The sequence below is a fragment of the Panthera pardus genome, unplaced genomic scaffold, assembly GCF_024362965.1.
Source record: "Panthera pardus isolate Hobbes unplaced genomic scaffold, ASM2436296v1 HiC_scaffold_25, whole genome shotgun sequence".
Classification (NCBI taxonomy): Eukaryota; Metazoa; Chordata; class Mammalia; order Carnivora; family Felidae; genus Panthera; species Panthera pardus.
Window position 1 is genome coordinate 90,965,401 of NW_026526821.1, and position 20,665 is coordinate 90,986,065.

The window sequence follows — 20,665 nt, forward strand, 5'->3', positions numbered from 1 at the left end:
ATGGAGGTTTCAGTGGTTTGTACTCCTACCAGCAAGGTATGAAAGCGTTCACCCTCCTACATTCTCTCAAGCACAAGATGTTACTGGTGTTAATTTTTGCCAATCTGACAAATAAATCATTAAATTTGATAAAATAAAATCATTAAATTTGAACTTCCTTTTGACCAATCCTTTTCAGCTCCACTTTAATCTTTATTTTCTCTTCTGTGACTTACCTGTTCATGTTTTCCCCTACATTCCTATTGCCTTTTGCCATTTTATTACCAGTTTATATGAGCTTTGGGTAAATTAAGGATAACGTCTTCTCATATGTGCAGCCCAGGTTTATCTGAATCTATAGTCTGTCATATGACTTTCCTTATGGCATTTTTTTTTTTCCTTAAAATTTGAAAAAAAAATATGTAGGCATGTGTCCTTTTTTCTCTCCCTTCAGTTTTGGGGATTTCTACAATTATTAAAAATATCCCTTCTACTCCAAAGTTATACAAATTTGTAAATTTGGAAAGTGAGTTTTCCACTAAATTTTTTTCAAATACTTTATGTGCTTATTTGTTTACTTAGAATTATATCTTTAACCCAAACCCATCTGAGATTTATTGCTGCATACGGTATGAGGTAGTAGCTACCTTGCTTTTTTTCTCCCAGAATGAGAGCCAATTAGGTCAACACCATTTCTTGAATCAATCATAATTTTCCCACTGAATTGAAATGTCACCTTTATCCGATTTTAAGTATGGCAACACACTATGTTCATTCCCGACATCAAGCCTATTCCACTGAGTTATTTATTCAGGTGCCAAAATACATTTTCTCGATGACAATCACTTTATCTTAAATTTTAATATTTGGTGAGGTAAATGTCCCCAATTTTCTTTTTCAAAATTGTCACAGCCTACAAGTGCTCTGTTATGATGCCCCACTATAATTATGCTTTTCCATTAAATTCATCTGTGTTTCAAAGAGGTTGTGGTTAAGAGAGCGGCAGCAAATCCTGGATGGTTGCACGAAGGAACGCCAAGTCACTCACACAGCCTCAGTCCCCGCAGGCACCCTTGCAAGCAGCCCCACACGCCAGTTCCTGCCCACCAGACTACCTGGATGTACCTCAGAACTCTGGGCCTTGGCTGCTTTTCTCCCCTGTCCCTCAGGTTCCAGGGATCACTTCACCCAACTTGTAGGGGCAGCCTGACCCTGCTCGCCCCTGGCAGCTCCATCCCAGGCAAGTGGGGCTGCCTGCTTGGGGCTTTTTCCTTCCCTTCAGGTTCCTGCCAGCTCTAGGCACAAAGGCATAGGGGACCAAACCCCTGCATGGCTAACTCCCTGCTGCTGCAGCTGCCCAGGACATGCTACTTTCCAGCACAAATGCTCTCCTCCCAGCAGATGTTTCCCGGTTTTGCAGACCACCCTTTGATTTCTTCCTGGGGCACCACCCCTGACTCCCCGCCCGGCCCTCCCAGGCACCATCATTCTGGCCGCCTCCTCATAGGCATTGCTGATGGTAGCAGAAGGGCAATAAAATCAGAAACATGGTATTACGGGTTGAACCATGTCCCCTAAAAATTCCCACCTTAAAGTCTAACCCCCAGTACCTGAAAATGTAACTTTATTTGGAATTGGGGTGATGGCAGCTGTAACTGTCATAAGCGTGGACCCTCATCCAATAGGACTGGTATCCTTATAGAAGGGGAAATTTTAGACACAGAGGCACACACACGGGGAGAACGCCATGTGAAGATGAGGGCAGAGATTGGGGTGGTCCTGCTAAAAGCCAAGGAATGCCAAAGACTGCCAGCAAACCTCCAGACGCTAGGAGAGAGGCTTGGAACAGATTGTCCCTCCCAGCTCTCGAAGGAATCAGCCCTGCTGATAGCGTGACCAGGGACTTACTTCTAGCCTCCAGAACTGTTAGGCAATAAACTTCTGTTCCTCGAGCCACCTATTCTGTGGGGCTTTGTGACAGCAGCCCTAGAAAACGAAGAACGCACAGCTGACACAGCCGAAGGCAGGCTGCCTCCCCTCTCTGGTTTTTGCTGGGGTAGGATCACAGCAAGCTCCAAAATGCATTTGGGGCCACAGTGACTCTGGCCCGTAGAGTCTTGACTCTCACCCGGGGTGGAAGCCCCTCAGGCTGTCCATTGCTACCCTCCTCCTGGACCCCTCCAGAGGCAGACTGAAGGCTGTGACTTCACAGTAGGGAGTGGAGTTCAGGAGGGCAGTGTTTTGCCCAAGCTTCAGGAGTTCAGCAGGAAACAAGGAGTTAACCACAGCTCCGCAAACTACCCAAGCATGGCATGCTGAGGTTTCTGTGACTTATCCTCTGGTGCCTTCCCACTGTCTCTCTGACTCTCTTGCACAGGATCCTCACTCTGAAATGTGTGCAGATAATCTGTAGTCATTAGGACTGTGTCCAGTCATTGCTCCCGCCACCCCAGGGCCTAGCCCATGGCCTGCCTCAAGTGGATGGTTGCATGGATGGATGGATGGATGGACGGACAGACTGACAAATGGACAGACATTCAAGGGGATTCTTTGAGCTAAACTTTCTGTGGTACATGATTCAACAAAGCAGCTGTGAAGTCATTACCTCAAGGAGCTTCTGGGAACTGAGTAAGCCATTGAGTCCCTGTGGATCCCTATTCTTGCCACATGGACCCTGCATTCTTTCTCATTCTCTCTGGACTGAAAATTTCCCAAGTGCTAACCACCACAGCAAGGCTTCCAAGTTCCCTTCTATTAGTGCTCCCTCCTGGCAGCTCTTTACAATACTTCACACAAAGGAGGTTTAAATAGACTCTGGCAATCTCCCTGGAATTCACAGCCAGCCCCCCAACCCAAAAATCTACCAAAAGCTTCAGACAAAACCTAAGAGGAAACTGCATTTAAAAATGGATCTCTTTCCCTGGCACCTGAACAGCTTCTTTTTAGAAGGCACAAGATCATTTTGAAACAACTGTTCCAGGGAAGATGTGAAGAAGCAAAACAAAATAAAACCCTGAGGCCTATGTGTCATTGTATTCCAGAAACTTCCACAGATGGGAACTGCACTGAGGAGGGTGGCTGCCAGAGAGCCAGGGAGAGACTGCAAGAGACTCTGGGGACTTGAGAACTGGAAAGGGCCAGAACAGTGCCCTGAGCTTGGCCCAACTTGGCTCTTAAAGAGAACCCCACCACTCATTAACCAGCCCTAAAACCTGCTAAGTGAAAAAGAAAAATAAATGAGCTCATTAAATCCAGAAGGAAGGAAGACCTGGAGGCTTAACCAAGGAAATTCCCAACACCCAGTTAGAAAAACAAAGGGGTGTTGGGCACAATTAGATTCAAAGCCAGGAGTAGGGTCTGGCCCCCAAATGAGGGGGGTGAGTCATTCTGTATTACCCTGTAGGGCTGGAAACAGGCGCCTGAAGGGGGAAGCAGTGCTCAGAGTGTGGCCGGCTGGGATGGTCCCTGTGGTTTACCAATTCCAGCGGTCCAGGTCTGGCCAAACTGGTGGGGAAGTCAGTTGGGAAACACAAGGGGAAGTTCCAGGAGCATGACGAGTTCAACCCATCCTGCGGTAACTGCCTATGACAAATACAGCCTCGGGTTTGGCTTACGAAGGCTGTTCATCACTTCATCCTTTCCTCCCCGTTCATCACCCGCTTACCGAGGACTGACCATCTACATGCAGACACTGCATCACATGCACCTTCATACCTGCCTTGCGCTTGGTCCCACTCGGCTCTCTAGGTTCCTTGCTCCTGGCCCCAGCTTCATCCCCTGACCATGGCCCCCTTTTGAGGGAGATGGCTTCCGATCTCCTTGTTCCTGAGTGGTTGGGGCTCTGATCATTCCTGGCATCTACTTTTGTCTTGAGTAAAAGAGAATTCCCCTCCTACCAGCCTCTGGGCCTAAACAAACAATGAATAATGCCTTGAATAATGTCTGTTGCACTGGGGCCTCAACAAGAACAATGGGAACACAGATGAGGGAGTGCCTAGCTCCACCTGTGTGTTAGGGGAGCCCTGGGGAAAGAAAGCCTTCTGTGGAGGAGACAAACTTTCCCCAAGTGGAGCAGGGTAGAGGGTGAAAGTAACTCCAAGGAGAGGAGCAGTGGGAGCAAGGACTCAGAGGTGTGAAAGAGGATGCCAGATTAACAAGAACCCATATGCCACCAAGAAAAAGAAGTGGTCATGTTCATTCTGTGTCCTTTGCTCCCACCCACTCTTTCTGCCAGGGACTGTAAGTCAGAATGATTTTCATGGCTGACTCATAGGCAAAGCTATCATTTGTCTAAAATTGAAATTTCATAAGGAACCCTGAAATATGGCAAGATCCACACCCAATTATATTCTCCTTGCCATCCTCTTCCAAAGTAGACACCATTCCCAAGAAAGAGGCAGCATAGCATTATGGGACAAGGATGAGTTGTAGGGTCCTAAGATCTGGGTTTGAATCCCAACTCCACTAATAACGAGCTGTGTGACACTGGACTGGTTACTTAACTTCTCTGAGCCACTTTCATCTGTAAAAGGGGGGTAATAAATACCTACCAAATAGCCTGGTCAGGAGGATTAGAAATAACATATGCAAAGTATGTCACCCCCACCCACCCCAGATGCTTTGAGTATAGCCCATGTTCAAAGATGGCAGCCAGTGTTATCCTGGATACTGGGATGTATCATCCCACCCTGGGAGGCCTCTGCTCCCTCGGGTGCCTGGCTCCTATTGAGTAAAGGTAAGGGGTGGTTTAGTCACTGGTGTGATATCCAGCACTCTGTGACCTCCATCTCTGAAAACAACAACAACAACAACAACAAAAACCACTGGGTTCACCACTCTGCATCTGAATGGAGTCTACCCTTTGCTCTTGCAAGCTTAAAAAACTAATTGCCATGCATGAGCAAGCCCTTGGAATCTAAAGTCACTTCCTTAAGTCGGAGAGGTTGTACCTCTGCACCTTTTCAAATGTGCTCCCAGAGGTCTGCTCTGAAGGTCAGGGCCACGGACTGTTCTAGATTTTAAAGCATGTTAGACACAGTTTTACTTTGAGGCAGAGTGACTTACAAGAGGGGTGCCTGCGAAAGATTAAAAGATTACATTTGTCGTCCCCTGCTTTCGTGGGAAAAGTACCAACTTCTTTTTTGGCCTGTAGACTCAGACAAAACCAGCGTGGTGGCCTTCATGGGCTGTTGAGCAGAGGTGGAGGAGAGCAGCAGGGAAGAGATAGGGCATCCTGGACTCCCCTCACGAGTCACCGAGGGTAATTTTCTCAGAAGTCTAGATGGATGCCAGTAAGCCCGCTGTCCAGACAGGGGAGGTGATAGAGCTCGCTTTGTGTTTCCAGTTGAAAACAAAGGCTCGTTAGGATTCGCGGCAGCCTGTGCTGCCCTGGGGCTCCAGGGACCAGCTGGCACCTGGACGGCGGCTGTGAAAAAACACTGGAGGCAGAACTCAGCTGAGCTGCAACCTCGTGAGCTCAAGTGGGGGTCACCCCTAGCTGAGGTTACCGCTGAGGGAATGGGGTCACCCGCCCCGGGAGAACCTGAGCGGCTGCGCGGGGACGCGGACAAAAGCCGCTTTGTGGAGGCGGCGAGTCCCTCAACGGCGCCACCGTGTGTCAGCGCCGGGAAGCGGCGGCGGCTGCGGGCGCCGCGGATCCTAAGGCCGTCTCTCGCACGCCCTGAACTTCTCCCACCTTCTCTGACAGGTGAGGGGGCTGACCTCAAGGAGATGCCCGTTTTCTGCTAAGTAGGTGGAGGTTACTTGCCATGTGTTGGAAAACGAAAGAGATGTGTCCGCTTTTGCACAGCAAGTTTGTGGGCAGTCCTACCCACTTCCATACTCAGTTGAATTTAGTCCCAGCCGATAGCCTCACCTGAAAATTGATGACTCAAAGGCCATTAAAGTGAATGAATAAGGACTGCTTAGATGTTAGGCTGTCCCGTCCCCGGGTGGTTCCGGGTTCCTTATTCTCAGAACAGACATTTTGTGAGCGAGGGGGGGAGAGAGCAGAGGAGCAATGAACTGAGAGTGTCTGAACTTGACACTCCACCTGCCAGTGTTTTCAGCTACACTGTAACAGAGCTGGCAGATGGGACTTTTCCTGTCGTAGTCTCACCGGGCGCCGCAGAGTTGGGTGTGAGCCAGCTCCCCGTACTACAACTCAGAGGACATCTCCTGGAGCAGGTTCTGTGATCCAGAGCCCTGTCCCCTAACTGGGAACACAGAAGGGTCTGTGCAGTGCCTGGAGAGGAGGGGAGGAGCTGTGAAAAGGTTTCTCTGGAGGGCACTGTGGCCAAGGGCGCATTTCCGTCTTGGAGGAGTTTTGGGGGGAGGCCTCCTCCCCTCCAGCCTGAGGAGGGGCCTTCCCGGACATCCCAGTGCGCTGTGTTCCCACAGGGGCAGGGGTGGGGGCTGCAGGGGTGGGGGCTGCAGGGGTGGGGGCCGGAGCGGTGCAGGAGGTGCTCTGATTGCTGAGGCGTCCGGGGCAGCAGCACAGGACAGAAGAGGATGCATGTGACAGCTGCTGTCCCGGGACTCATCAGTGAGGACCTGCGAGGGCTTCCCAGACCTGGAAGAACCCGGCCAGGGAGGTTTTTAAACTCTGCCAGAGAGCAGAGTCTGGGAGGCCGAGGTGACCCCAGCAGTGAGATTCCATGCGCGGTGGGCCACCCTCCAAGCCAGGGGCGCAGGAGAACATCCAAAGAGACGGAACACACTGCCCACGTCACGGGGGCTGTGGTCCGAGGGAGCCGCAGAGGGTCTCTGAAGAGTCCCTGCAGGCGGCACAAGGGGGAAGATTCCGGTTCAGATACCTGCCTCTTGAGGAGGATCCCTCAGACACAGTCCCACCACCAGAGACCCTAATAATCTCACCACCACCACCAACCCCCCCCCCCCCCACCCCCGATTGCCAACCTTCATTAGCAAGTCGTGGGGACAGAAACCGAGAAAGTTAGAAGCTGACCACCTGCCTCTTAGCGGGTTTTCACCAACCTCCTGCTATAGCTAGGAGGGAGCAAGATTAAATGCTAATTTCTATCCTGATTTTCTTTATTATTATTACACAAATCAGCCTTTCTAATTATTTGAGTGAGACTATTTGCAACTGAAGTGATTGCAAGACTGTTATGGTCCGATTGAGAGTGGAAAAGTCAAGGGTCCCAGGCAAATTTTAAAAGGTGGTAGAGCAAAAATAAGCATATATTTTGATTATGTCCCACTTGGGTTTGTTCAACATAGAAGTTGCAATATATGCAACAAATCATTACTGGGCACTCTGCCTGCATCACTCCCTGCTGAGGAGCTCAATCTTCTACCCTCCAGAGCCTGCTAGAGAAAGTTTAGTGCCTCCACTGGGACCCTTAGTGGGAACAGGAAGTAGCCCACGCCCTGGGGATCACGGCAGACTGGGTGCTCTTGAGTTCAGAGATCTCTGAGGTACTCCCTCTCTCTCTCTTCCTCTCTTCATTGAGGACTCCATGGTGACGGCCTGCCCCATGAGGCTCTGCCCAGCTCTTAGAGGACACCACTCTCCAGGGGCTGCCCCAAACCTGGTGATGCTCTTCAGGGCCTGGGGAGGAGGCTGAAGAGGCAGTTCTGGGCCTGAACTTCCCTGATTCTCCCTGTCACAGCGGTTCTCAGCTCTCTCTCTCTGCCCCACCGCCATCCCCAAACCATCTGCAAGGTACCAACTCTTCCCCCAATGACTCACATCCCACCTCTGCCCCTGAGCAGCCCCCCACCCAACATCCAGTCTTCTCAGGACTGCAACCTGCCTCCACAGTCATCTCCCTGCTGCTGTCGTGTTTCCAGGGACAGACCAATCAACAGTAACCATCGTCTGCAATCCCTTTCCCTTCCTCCTTACATCCTGTCCCTGCCTAGAAGTGGGACAATGTTGTGATCCTCATTTTACAGGTGACAGAGGCCCATCATGGTAGGCCATGACGTGGGTACTGAGTAGCGGTGTCAGAACTAGAAGGGATGTCTCTGGTAGAGACTCTTGGAGGAAGTCACCTTTGAGCTGAAACTTAAAGAATGAAATCAGAGTTAGCCAGATGAAGAGGAAGATGGGATTGGGAAGGCCATTTCAGGGTGGAGTATGCTTGCAGGCAAGGAACCAAGAAAGATCATGAGTGATCACATACTGTAATTTCTTCTCTAAGTCCTTTGATGCCTCCTCACTGGGTGTGGCAGAAAGGCTGAGTCTGTCTCTGTAGAAAGCCCTGTTCACTCTCCAGCCTTGGCTGCACCTCCAACAGGCTCCCAGCACTCCGGGTGCCATGTACTTCTCTCTGTGTACTTCTCATGATTTCACCCTTGGTGCCTTTGCACAAGCATCTCCCCCTTGCTTCCTGGCAAGATTCAGCTCAAACGTCAGCTGCTCTGTAAAGCTCTTTGACCTCCATCGACACAGTTGTACTTGCTTCCCTCAGACCTACGCACACGGCCCTCACATGCGCATTTGTAGATTTGCCATTGGCCCAGGGACTGTGCAAAAGGTCTTCACAGGTAAGGTCTGCGTGTTTCCATATGTATCCCCAGTGCCTGCAATACATCTGGCACAAAGTTGATAATCAAGCAACTGGGAGAGGGTGAAGAAAAGGGGAAGAGGGGGAAGAAGTAGCCAAGGTGTGTTGATTTCAAGGTCACACCATTGGGAGTCTTTAAAGTACTCATGTCTATGTTGGAGCTCAGAGAATCTTGTAAGGCTTCATTAGGATATAAGCACACCACACTTTTGTGGACACAAATTTCATTTTCAAAACAAGATAAAGTGACGTGGGAATATTTTATATTTGTTTGTTTCTTTTTTAAAACAGGGTTATATTCCATTTCAGGTTCTACTCCCATAACGAACTCATCCTCAGGAAGATCACCAGTCTGGTGCCTTCACACACCCACCTGTTCCCAGGGGCCACTTCAGCCCGGCTCTGAGATTTCACTGCATACCACCCACGTCTACATTTAAGGTTTCAAAGGGTACTTCTGCTTATTTGTTCTTCTTGCAAAATACCCAGATTAGTTTTCAGAATCTCAGTTAAATCTACGGCAAATAACTTATAAGAAAGGCAAGGGTGGGTCACTGAGTAATTATTACTTGATTTGTCCCCAGCTTGCTTGTATCTCGGCCCCATTCTCCAGCTCAGCTTGGCATAGCTTCTGAGTTGTTCGGTAAATGGCCCTAACGTCCACCAGCAGGGTAGCAGCCAAATGAATTGTGGTGCAACTATGAGATTTAACACTCGGCAAACATTAAGAATGTGTTGAATGTTCATGTGTGTTGACACAGGAGAATGTTCCTGACTTCTCATTGGGTTGATATATACACTGTTCTTTATGAAGACAAAAAGGATCTGAAATATGTAAACCAAAATATTTATTATTTGTGTTTCTGTAATTTTCAGAATTTTAATAATGAACTCAAATTGTTTGTGAAAAAGTAATAATTTTAAAAATTTAAACTTAATGATCAAAGTAAAAAGATTAAATGTATATTATAGTTTATGCTGGGTCCCATGTGTATTACAAGGTATTATATTACAAGGGAGGTTTTACTCCCCAGGCCTTTCAGGAGGCCTATATTCCCCAGATGTTGTCATCTGGCAAGGTGCCACTCCTATTTCAAGACTGAGTTCAGTTGCTCCACTTCTGGGGACTCTTCCTGGGGACTGTATAAGACTCTTCCAGGTCTGTATAAGTGCCATTTCTGACCATTCCCCCAGGCCACTGGGCCAGCTCTTACCCCAGCAACCATTACATGTAATGGTTTTCTCATAGCACTCCCTGAGCCCTTGTGAGGGGATTATTCAGCTCCTTGTCCCTGGGTCTACTTGGCACAGTGAATAATGGATGACCCAGGGGCACCTGGGTGGCTCAGTCAGTTAAGCACCCAACTCTTGATTTTGGCTCAGGTCATGATCCCAGGGTTGTGGGACTGAGCCCTGTGTCAGACTCTGTGCTGAGCATGGAACCTGGTTGAGATTCTCTCCCCACACCCCCTTCTCTCTAAAAAAAAAAAAAAAAAAAAAAAAAAAAAAAGAATAACAGACAACCCAATACATTATTGATATGTGTCAATTGATATCAATGAGCATGTCATTGATTTTCTATAAATCTCAGTGTCCTCATCATTAAAATGGGGATCAATGTGCCCATCGCACATTGGTAAGGATTAAACCAATGCTTTGTGCACTGAAAAGCATGGCAGAGCTCAGTGGGCCTCACAAGGAGGGCATATTTGACAATCAGAACCCGGCGTCCACACCACAACCCATGCTGCGGGCTGTTGGCTAGTGAGACAGTTCCATTAAAAAATCACTTTCTGCAAGCAGTGAAGGGGAGTTTGTCTATGTGTTTTTGTTTTGTTGTGTTAAGTGAGAATATGGTGGTCCTTTAGCCTCCAGCCCTCTTGCAAGCTCTCCACCAGAGGGCAGTCTAAACAGAGTCAAACGTAGGCCTTCCAGAGCCTGGAAGGACATGGTTTGCAGAACCAGGATCTTCCTATAGCTAGAGTATGGTTTTGAGCAACACAACTATTTTATTTTTGTTATTTTTAATGGAAAGTCTTCTAACCTGTGTCACAACTCAACACAACACTGTAAGCAGACTTTTATAACCATTTCATGTCATTATGCTTGCTATGTTTTCTTTTAGGTATTAACATCATGTACAAATAGTAATGATAGTTAACACTGATTTGGGCCTTACTGTGTTGCAGACACCATTCTGAATATTGTGCATGTATTTGCTCATCACGTCTTCAAAGCAATTATAGGAGATGGGTGCTATTACTATCCCCATTTTCCATATGAGGAAACTGAGACCCAAAGTCACAAGGCACAGCATATGAACCCTAGTACTGTGGCTCTGGAGCCCACATGCTGGGCACTATACTACAGCTGTTCAGCAACACTCCACAAAAGGCACAGGATGGAGAGAAGAGCTGGGTGTGGACTGTGCATCCGTTTCTTATTCCATTATGAAATGAACACATACATAGTTTTTTTTTTAAACTCATTTTTTAAGTTTTAATGTTTAATGTTTATTTTTGAGAGAGAGACAGAGACAGAGACAGAATGTGAATGGGGGAGGAGCAGAGAGAGAGAGGGAGACACAGAATGGGAAAAGACGTTTGCAAATGACGTATCAAAGGGTTAGTATCCAAAATCTATAAAGAACTTATCAAACTCAACACCTAGTGAACAAATAATCCAGTGAAGAAATGGGCAGAAGACATGAATAGACACTTTTCCAAAGAAGACATCCAGATGGCTAACAGACACATGAAAAGATGTTCAGCATCACTCATCATCAGGGAAATACAAATCAAAGCCACAATGAGATGCCACATCATAGCTGTCAGAATGGCTAAAATGAACAATCAGGAGACAACAGATGTTGGCGGGAATGTGGAGAAAGGGAAGCACTTTCGCACTGCTGGTGAGAGTTCAAACTGGTGCAGCTACTCTGGAGAATAGTGTAGAGGTTCCCCACAAAATTAAAAATAGAGCTACCCCACAAATCAGCAATTGTACTTGTAGGTATTTATCCAAAGGAAACAAAAATGCTGATTCGAAGGGGCACATACACCCCAATGTTTATAGCACTATCAACAATAGCCGAATTATGGAAAGAGCCCAAATGTCCATTGACTGATGAACAAAGAAGATGTAGTATATATACAATGGAATATTGCTTAGCAATCAAAAAGAATGAAATCTTGCCATTTGCAACAACATGGATGGAACTAGAATGTATCATGCTAAGCAAAATAACTCAGAGAAAGATAAAAATCATATGATTTCACTTATATTTGGAATTTAAGAAACAAAACAGATGAACATGGGTGAAGGGAAGGAAAAATAAGATAAAAACAGAGAGGGAGGCAAACCATAAGGGACTCTTAAATATGGAGAACAAATTGAGGGTTGCTGGAAGGGTGTTGGGTAGGGGGGATGGGCTAAATGCATGGTGGGCATTAAGGAGGGCACTTGTTGGGACGAGCACTCGGTGTGGTATGTAAGTGATAAATCACTAAATTCTACTCTAAAGGAGGAGGAGGAGGAGGAGGAGGAGGAAGTAATGGGAAGGAAAACAGTATCCTTGCCTTCAGGGATTCACAATGGTATAATTAGATTATGAACTCTAAAAACTTTGATTTAGCCTTGGGTAAAATGATGAGATGACAGAGATTTCACTAATATTCTACTAGAGGGCTTGTGCAGATATAACCATGTTGACAACTACTTTGAGAATTCCTAGTTCTGTTCTAGCTATTGCCCTTCTCAGTAAAGACAGATAGTGCAGGTTAGGGAATATCGTGTTCTGAGGACTAGAGGGGCAGAATGAACAGAATACATAGGCCAAATAAGATGAGGTCTTCCTTAAGTTTGAATGGATGCAGGTGTTTCTTACTATCCTAAATTATGATTTCTCTCTTTAATGTTTATATGCGAGAATCAAGAAGCTTCATGATTTGGCACATTTATTAATTTGCTATAAAATACTTATTTTTCACAACAACTGCGTGTGTGACATTCAACGTTATCTTTGGGCTCTTAACCCATGGGATGGCAATCTATAGCCCATGGGCCAAATCTGGCCTGCCTTCTATTTTGTTTTTAATTTTTTTAATGTATATGTATTTATTTTGAGAGAGAGAGATCAATTGCTTGAGCAGGTGAGGGGCAGAGAAAGAGGGGGAGACAGATAATCCCAAGCAGGCTCCACACTGTCAGAGCCCACACAGGACTGGATCCCACAAACCATCATGACCTGAGCTGAAATCAAGAGTCAGACACTTAAATGACTGAGCCACCCATGTGCCCCTCCTGCCCCTGTTTTCACACGGTCCGTGTGTGTTAACCATGTCTTTTATTTTCTGTATTCTGATGCTCTGACACCTGGACCCTGGCCTTCCCTGAATTAGTCAATTCTTAAAGACGTATGAGCACACTGTTCAAATACAAATCAACCAGTCTAGAGCCCACACACCCGACCATCCCCTTTATTGGGCTCTCACACTCCAGGCCACTATCCACCTGCCCTAATCCCCCCAGGGCCAGGTACTAGATAACCAGGGACAGACCCTGTGCCCCAGAGCCTGCTGAAATTATTCAAACTAGCCAATCCTAAGCATGCTTACCCTGACTCACTCATTCCTTCCCACAGAAACCAGAAAAAAGGGATTTTGCCTGCAATTTCTCCCTGTTCTCTGGAGTGACCCTAGTGCTTCCTGTGTGCTCTCCCCTCACCCATCCCTTAACATGATGGACCCTTTCCTCTTGGGAACTGTGAGTAACAAACTGTCTTTTTAGTGGCAGTCATCTGATGTGTAGACCTTACTAGACCTCATATTTTCTATTAACTGGTATATTTTAGGAGCGCCTGGGTAGCTTAGTGGGTAAATCATCTGACTGTTAGTTTCGGTTCAGGTCATGATCTCATGGTTCATGAGTTCGAGCCCCGCATTGGGCTCTGTGCTGACAGTGAGGAGCCTGGTCAGGATTCTCTGTCTCCCTCTCTCTCTTCCCCTTCCCCACTCACACTCTCTCTCACTCAAAATAAATAAATAAACATTTTACTTAAAAGAAATGGTATATTTTAAAACATGATTAGCTAAGAATGGCTTTCACATTCTTAAATAATTGAAAAAATCAAAAGAAGAATAATATTTCATGACACCTGAATATATACGAAATTCAAATTTTATTGGAATCCAGTTACATTCGTTCATTTACATATTGTCTGTGACTCCTTTGGCCTTACCATGGCAGAGTTGAGTACTTATGACAGACACCTTATAGCCCACAAAATCTAAAATATTTACCATCTTCGCAGACATAGTTTGTTGCCATCAAAACCCTTAGTTCTTTTATTTGCTCATTTAAGCTATGAACTTGTATCAGTTGGCCCATTGCTCTCTGTATGGTGCAGATCCCGTCATAATTTGAAAGATTCAGAATCTCCGGATATAGTTTTCTTCCTAGGGTCTACGCCAACTCTCTGAGCCTCCATTTATTTATTTGTTTGTTTGTTTGTTTGTTATTTTACTTATCCTCAATAAGAACATTTTATTGTGACTCAGGACAACCAAATAGATAACAGAAACAAATTTCATGAGACATTATTCATCCTTATAATTTCTGGATCACTTTGATGATTTCTGTTCTCTTCTCCATTTTTAAAATATACTGCTCACAATCTACTGCTTTCAAAACCCACTCGTGAGTCAAATTTTAATTAACATCATGAATCTAACAGAGTCAAATCCAAACAGCACAAAGTGTTTCTCTTATACACACTCTGTGGAGGAGATAAAAATAGAAACAAATAATAGCAATAAAGCACAAAAAACATAAAACAAGTTTTAAAGAATGCTCTAGAAGCAAAGAGAAGAAAGAGATAATTTTCTTTTTTCTTAGAGCTGTTGGACAGGGTTTCATAGAGCAAGTAGGATTTGAATTTAGTCTGGAAGGATGGTCAGAAAACCCTTAGTAGAGAAGAAAGAGAAAGGGAGGATTCATGCCCTATGAGAAAGGCATGCTCTATAACAGCACCTGCAGGAGGCCAAGGATGTCTTATTCCGCAATTCATTTCCAGTTCCTAGCATGTTTGACACCCAGTAAGTGCTCACTAAATGTTTGTTGTGGGTCCACATAGTAATTCCTCTAGGACCTACTCAGTCCCCATACTATCTGCTTTTAAATTCTGTAAATTTGAGGGACACCCAGGTGACTCAGTCAGTTAAGCATCCGACTTTTGGTTTTGGCTCAGGTCACGATCTCACGGTTTCATGAGTTGGAGTCCTGCATCAGGCTCTACACTGGCAGATTGGAACCTGCTTGGGATTCTCGCTCTCTATCCTCCACTCACACTGTCTCTGTCTCTCTCAAAATAAATAAACAAACTTAAAAAAAAAAAGAAAGAAATTTTGTATGGGACGCCTGGGTGGCTTAGTTGGTTAAGTGTCCAACTTCAGCTCAGGTCATGATCTCCTGATTTATGAGTTTGAGCCCCACATTTGGTTCTCTGCTGAACAGCTCAGAGCTTGGAGACTGTTTCTGGATTCTGTGTCTCCCTCTCTCTCTGCCCCTTCCTTACTTGCACTCTCTCTCTCTCTCTCTCTCCCTCTCCCAAAAATATATAAACATTAAAAAAAAAGAAAGAAATTTTGTAAACTTGAGTTTTTATGTCCTATTTTCTTTCTTTTTTTTTTTTTACCACATTTCTATCATGTTCATTTAAAAAAATTTTTTTTATTTAATGTTTATTTATTTTTGAGAGACAGAGCATGTGTGGAGGAGGGGCAGGGAGAAAGAGAGACACAGGATCTGAAGTAGGTTCCAGGCTCCAAGCTGTCAGTACAGAGCCTGATGCAGGGCTCAAACCCATGAACTGTTAGGTCATGACCTGAGCCATGGTCGCTTAACTGACTGAGCCACCCAGGAAAGTTCTTGAACTAACTTTTGTTGAGGGCATACTGTGAGTAATGTTTGAAATAAAGATCCCAAGTTGGTTTCTACTACTCTGTCTGCCAGGTTTAGTTCTTAAGAAGTTTGTCAAGGGGTACCTGGGTGGCTCAGTCTGTTAAGGGTTTGACTCTTGATTTCATCTCAGGTCATGATCTCATGTTTTGTGAGTTAAAGTCCCACGACCAGCTCTGTGGTAACAGTGCAGAGCCTGGCTGGGATTCTCTCCTTCTCTCTCTCTGCCCACCCCACCCCCCACCCTCCACCACCAAACTTAAAAAATACTATTAAAAAAAAAAAGAAATTTGTCAAATCCATACTGGATGTCTGTCTTTCCACCTGAAACCCCTTTGTCTAGCCTACCATTTTAAACAGCCTCAGCAGAGCCCCAATACTATAAGCTTAAGACCTAAAGAGGCCAGAGGGTACTGCCTGCCCCACACTTTCTTTCTCTGAGCCCACCCTGTGTTACAGCAAATACTCGGCACCCAGGAAAAGCGACATGCACTCAGGGAATCAGAGAAGACTGTTTATTGTGCACTTGTGCTGGCCCAGCAGAGTCACCTCCAAAGTCTGAGCCCTGAACCTTGACATTGGCCTCCTTTTATGGCTGGGATGGTAGGGGGTTGAGAGACAAAAGAAAAAGGGGAGGGGACACTTATCAGTGGTACTTGGGCAGTTGGTGGACATAGGAGGCAAACAAGATTACAGAAGCCAAAAGTATGCAGGGGGAGTATCCAGCCTTGGACATCTGGCTGGCCCCTTTTATCTTGTTTTTACTAGATTTTCTTCTCACTTCCCCCTCTTAATTCTCAAGCTGCTGTGGCAGACTTAGAGAAAGTCAGTTTGTGGGGGCCAGGGAACCCTTTGCTGCCATGGGAGGAGGGGCAAAGACCATTCTGGATTCTTCCTGCTGGACAGGGATGCTGAAGGGAGGGGTGAGGCAGCTAGGGTTCTTCATCATCCAAAGGAGAGTAGCAACAGCTAGGATGGTCCAACTGGAGCATCATCTGGAGTTTTATAACTTCTAGATGAGAGGAAACAAGCCTGGCTAGCATATTAAGAATATAAGGACCACACAGGAGGGCTCTGAAAAGCATTAGGGGAGGACAGCTAAAGGGAGGAGCCAAGATGTCCAATTCTATAAGTTGCTCCAAGAGTTCCATGAATCTGCTAATTCCTGTCTTTGTTGATTCACTCCCTCAGCTGCTGGACCATTTTCGGACTATCCCCAATTGGTTTACATAGAAGCAACATTCTTCATGTAGGAAAAGACATAGTCCTCCCCTTTCGGCAGTTAGCAGGTCCAGCCCTACAGCAAAGAGTATAGCAACAAGTATGGAAAGAGAAGTAGGTAGGGGATGACAATGAAATCTGAGAGAGAATGATTTGCTGTAGTTCATTTAAGTTGCTTGATTTTCCTCAAGCTTCTGGTTACAGAGAGTTCTCAGGTGTTGGCTGCAGGCCACTTATCGTCTGCTATCTTCTTAAGGGGGGTCTGGAGAGGATTATCCTTGTTAGCAGTTACTTTCCATTTCGAGGCATTGTCAGGTGACAGGTGGTCTGCCTTTACTCGGGAATGGTGGATCCAGGTGGTTAGTCCTGCAACCTTGAGAACTGTGGGCGTGGTTAGCACAATTAAATAAGGACCCTTCCAGGTAGGCGTAAGTGGATTCCTTCTTCCAATCTTTTATCCAAACCTGATCCCCAGGTTTGTGGAGGTGTACAGTTATTCCTAGGGAAATAGGTATTCTGTCTGTCACTCATCTATGTGCCTCAAATACAGTTTTCTCTAATCCTTGTAGTTGTTTTTGTATTTCTAAATTCCATAGCTCTGTCAGGTCCCCCTTGAATTTGGCTAGTGGAAGGGTCTTCCGTATAGGATCTCGAATGGAGAGAATCCCATTTTTGCCCAGCGTGTAGAGCATATTCAGAGAAGAGTTAGTATATCTGGCCAGGGCAAGTTAGTTTCCTGACATAGTTTTGCCATGGCTGATTTAAGGGGTCCGGTTCATACATTCCACTTTCCCTGAACTCTGGGGCTGGTGGCTGCATGTAAGTTCCATTGGATACCTAGGGCTTTGGCTACTTGCTGCACCAACTTGGCCACGAAATCTGGGCCGTTGTCTGAGCCTATGGTTAACGGCATACCATGTCTGGGAATGATATCCCTTGGCAGGGCCTTGGTTATTTCTCTTGCCTTTTCTGTGTATGTGGGATAGGCTTCAACCCAGCCCCAAAACATGCAGATGAATACCAAAAGATATTTGTATCCTTTACTGGGTCTTATTTCGGTAAAGCCTACCTCTAAATCTTCGCAGTGTGCCTGACCACAGCATTGGATTTCCATGGGCCCAGTGGGGACTTGTTTGGCATTATTTTGAGCACAGAGGAGGCAGCATTGAAAGACTGAGGCACAGAGGGACAGGAGTTGAGCAATTACATAGTAACAGCTCAATAAGGTTTCAAGGGCAGTTTTTCCTAAGTGGGAGAGCTCCTGCTGTTGGAGAACCACCTGGTGGGCTAGCTGCTCCGGTATGTATAGACTCTCTGGTCTGGAAGTACTCACCATCTGTCTTTTGTCTGGCTTCCTTTTTCCTATTGTGCCCATTTTGTTTCGTGGATTGTGTACCTTGGGGAAGTTGGCAGTTCTGAGGCCAGCATGATTGTTGAGGTTGTTGTTTCTTTTCCCACTGCTTGTTTAGCTGTGGTGTCAGCTCATCGGTTACCTTCTGACACTGAGTCCTTTCCTCCTTGGTGTCCCTTGTAGTGGATGGCTGCTACCTCCCTCGGTTCCCAGACTGCCCTTAATAGGGCATTTAGGATTTCTTCCCAATTTTTGATTTCTCTTCCTCCTGCAGTCAAAAGTCCTCTCTCCTTGTATACAGCCCCATGTACATGTACAGTGGCCAAGGCATAGTGCGAGTCAGCGTACGTGTTGGCCCGTTTGTCTTTACTGAGTCCTAGTGCTCTTATTAGGGCCCACAGTTCTGCTCTTTGGGCTGACCATCCTTGTAGAAGGGCTGCTTTCATGACCTCAAAATCAGAGACTTCTGCATAACCAGAGTATCTTTTGCCTTTGTTCATGAACCTGCTGCTGTGGGTGTACAGGACAAGGTCAGGATTTTGTAAGGGTCTGTCTGATAGGTTGGATCGGCTAGAATAGACTTCATCAAGTACTGGTAGCCAATCATGTTCTGGGGGCCCCCGCCACTGCAGACAAGAAAGTGGCAGAGTTTAGAGTTTTTACAGCTTCCAATCTTAGTCGTCGGTTCTCACATAGGTGTCCCTGATAATGTATCACCGGAGCATGCATTAGCCAGTGTCGCCCTCTGGCATCCATCAAGGTAATAACAGAAATGGGGAACCTTAACATTTAGGTTTTGCCCCGACGTGAATTTGTCTGCTTTCTTGATTAAAAGTGTGGTGGCTGCCAGTGACCCTCAGATAGGGTGACCATCCCGCTACAACTGAGTCAGTCTGCTTTGAAAGGTATGCCACTAGTCTTCACCAAGCTCCAAATTCCTGGGTGAGAACCCCCAGAGTCACCCCATTCTTCTCACGTACAAACAGGTTGAAATCTCGTGATACATCTGGGAGTCCCAAGGCTGGTGTCTCCGAGAGTTTTGTTTTTATAGTTTCTAATGCCTTTTCTTGACTAGGGCCCCATAAAAGGAGTGCTCTCTCCTCCCCCTTAGTGCCAACTCCAAGAACCCTGGGATCCATATTCAACAGAATCCTGCTGCTCCCAGGAACTCTCAGACCTGCTGGCAGATAGTGGGAGCTGGAATGGCACAGACTGCCTGTTTCCTTTCAATTCCCAGCAACCGTTTGCCTTGGGTAAATTTTAAAGCCCAAATATTTAACTTCCTGCTGGCAAACCTGTGCCTTTTTCTTTGATACCCGGTATCCTGCCTTGCTAGTAGCCTGAGTAGGGCCCTGGTTCACTCCCAGCACTGGGTCTGTGTGGGACTGGCTAGCAGAAGATCGTCCACATACTGAAGGAGGACACATCCTAGGTCCCGTCCCAGAAACCTGGCTAAATCAGATGCCAGCACCCCACTGAATAAGGTTGGTGAATTTTTGAATCCTTGTGGCAGTCTAGTCCCAGTGAACTGTTCCTTTGCCCTGTGGTAGGGTTTTCCCATTCAAAAGCAAATAGGAGTTGGCTATTAGGTGCTAGCTCGAGACAGAAGAAGGCGTCTTTTAAATCTAGGCATGTGAACCATCTTGCTTCCAAGGGTATGAGTTCTAGTAGAGTGTATGGGTTAGACAATGCTGAATGCAGTGTGATGACTGCTTCATTAATGGTTCTTAGGTCCTGTACAGTGCGGTGACCATTTGTCCCAGGCTTTTTCATGGGCAGCAGAGGAGTATTCCATGGGGACTGGCATCATTTTAGAAGTCCTCATTTGAGTAGCCTGTCCAAGTGTGTCTGGATCCCTAGGTGTGCCTCCCATGGGACCATATGTTGGCATATTTTGACAGGTTGGGATCCAGGCTTTAGGTCAATTAATATCGGGGGGGTGTTTTTTTGCCAGACTACGGGGGGTTTCCTTCCACCCAAACTGAAGGGAATTCAGCTTCTAGCTTGGAGGTGGGGGGCTTGCAAGTAAAATCAGTCTCCTGGGGTAATATGTAGAATGAGAAGAGGAAAAGAAAGAGACCAAAGACACAGCTGAAGGAGGACAGGGCGTGGTGGAGCAGAAATGTGACGTCTGCTGTATCTAAGGCCCTTGGAGGAGCATATTCCTACACCAGGAGGGTATAAAAGTCCCTTCAGGAGACAGGTCTTGCTTCCAGATTTGTCTCAGTTCCCCCCTGATAGTTCCTATGGTTCCACTTTGCTCCCTCGATATCCCTGGGTCTTTGATCAGCACTAAAACACCTTTCCAGCACCATCTGTGGGAGGAGAGATTGTCCTTACAATCAGAGGGGCCCACATGTCATGCATGCATCTATGGATGCTAAAAGTCATAGAGTACTGGGAAATTGTACACAAATGCACACCTGTCCTTCTCAAAATGCCAGTAGCCCTTTCTCCTTTGAAAAACTTTGGAAGAGAGATCAGTAAGGAAGTGATTGCAGATCTACTGAAGAAATGATGTAGACCTAAGCCAGAGCAGTGTCTAAAGGATCCAGAGGAGGGGATGGGTGTGAGGAACATTTATGAAGTAAAACTAATAAGACAGGTCTTGGTTGGTAGATCC

The 20,665-nt window shown here is 46.2% G+C and overlaps 1 long non-coding RNA gene across 2 annotated transcripts in view; it reads left to right on the top strand.

The window, feature by feature from the left end:
- The first annotated feature begins 5,097 nt into the window (after nt 1–5,097).
- Nucleotides 5,098–20,665, top strand: part of LOC128773545 (uncharacterized) — a 30,985-nt gene continuing 15,417 nt past the window's right edge. The window contains exons 1-4 of one of the 2 annotated variants that reach the window (XR_008417906.1): nt 5,098–5,686; nt 7,455–7,918; nt 8,823–8,964; nt 13,156–13,277. This is a non-coding gene — a long non-coding RNA (uncharacterized LOC128773545). The remainder of the gene's footprint in view (nt 5,687–7,454; nt 7,919–8,822; nt 8,965–13,155; nt 13,278–20,665) is intronic. The other variant, XR_008417905.1, reaches the window with a different exon arrangement.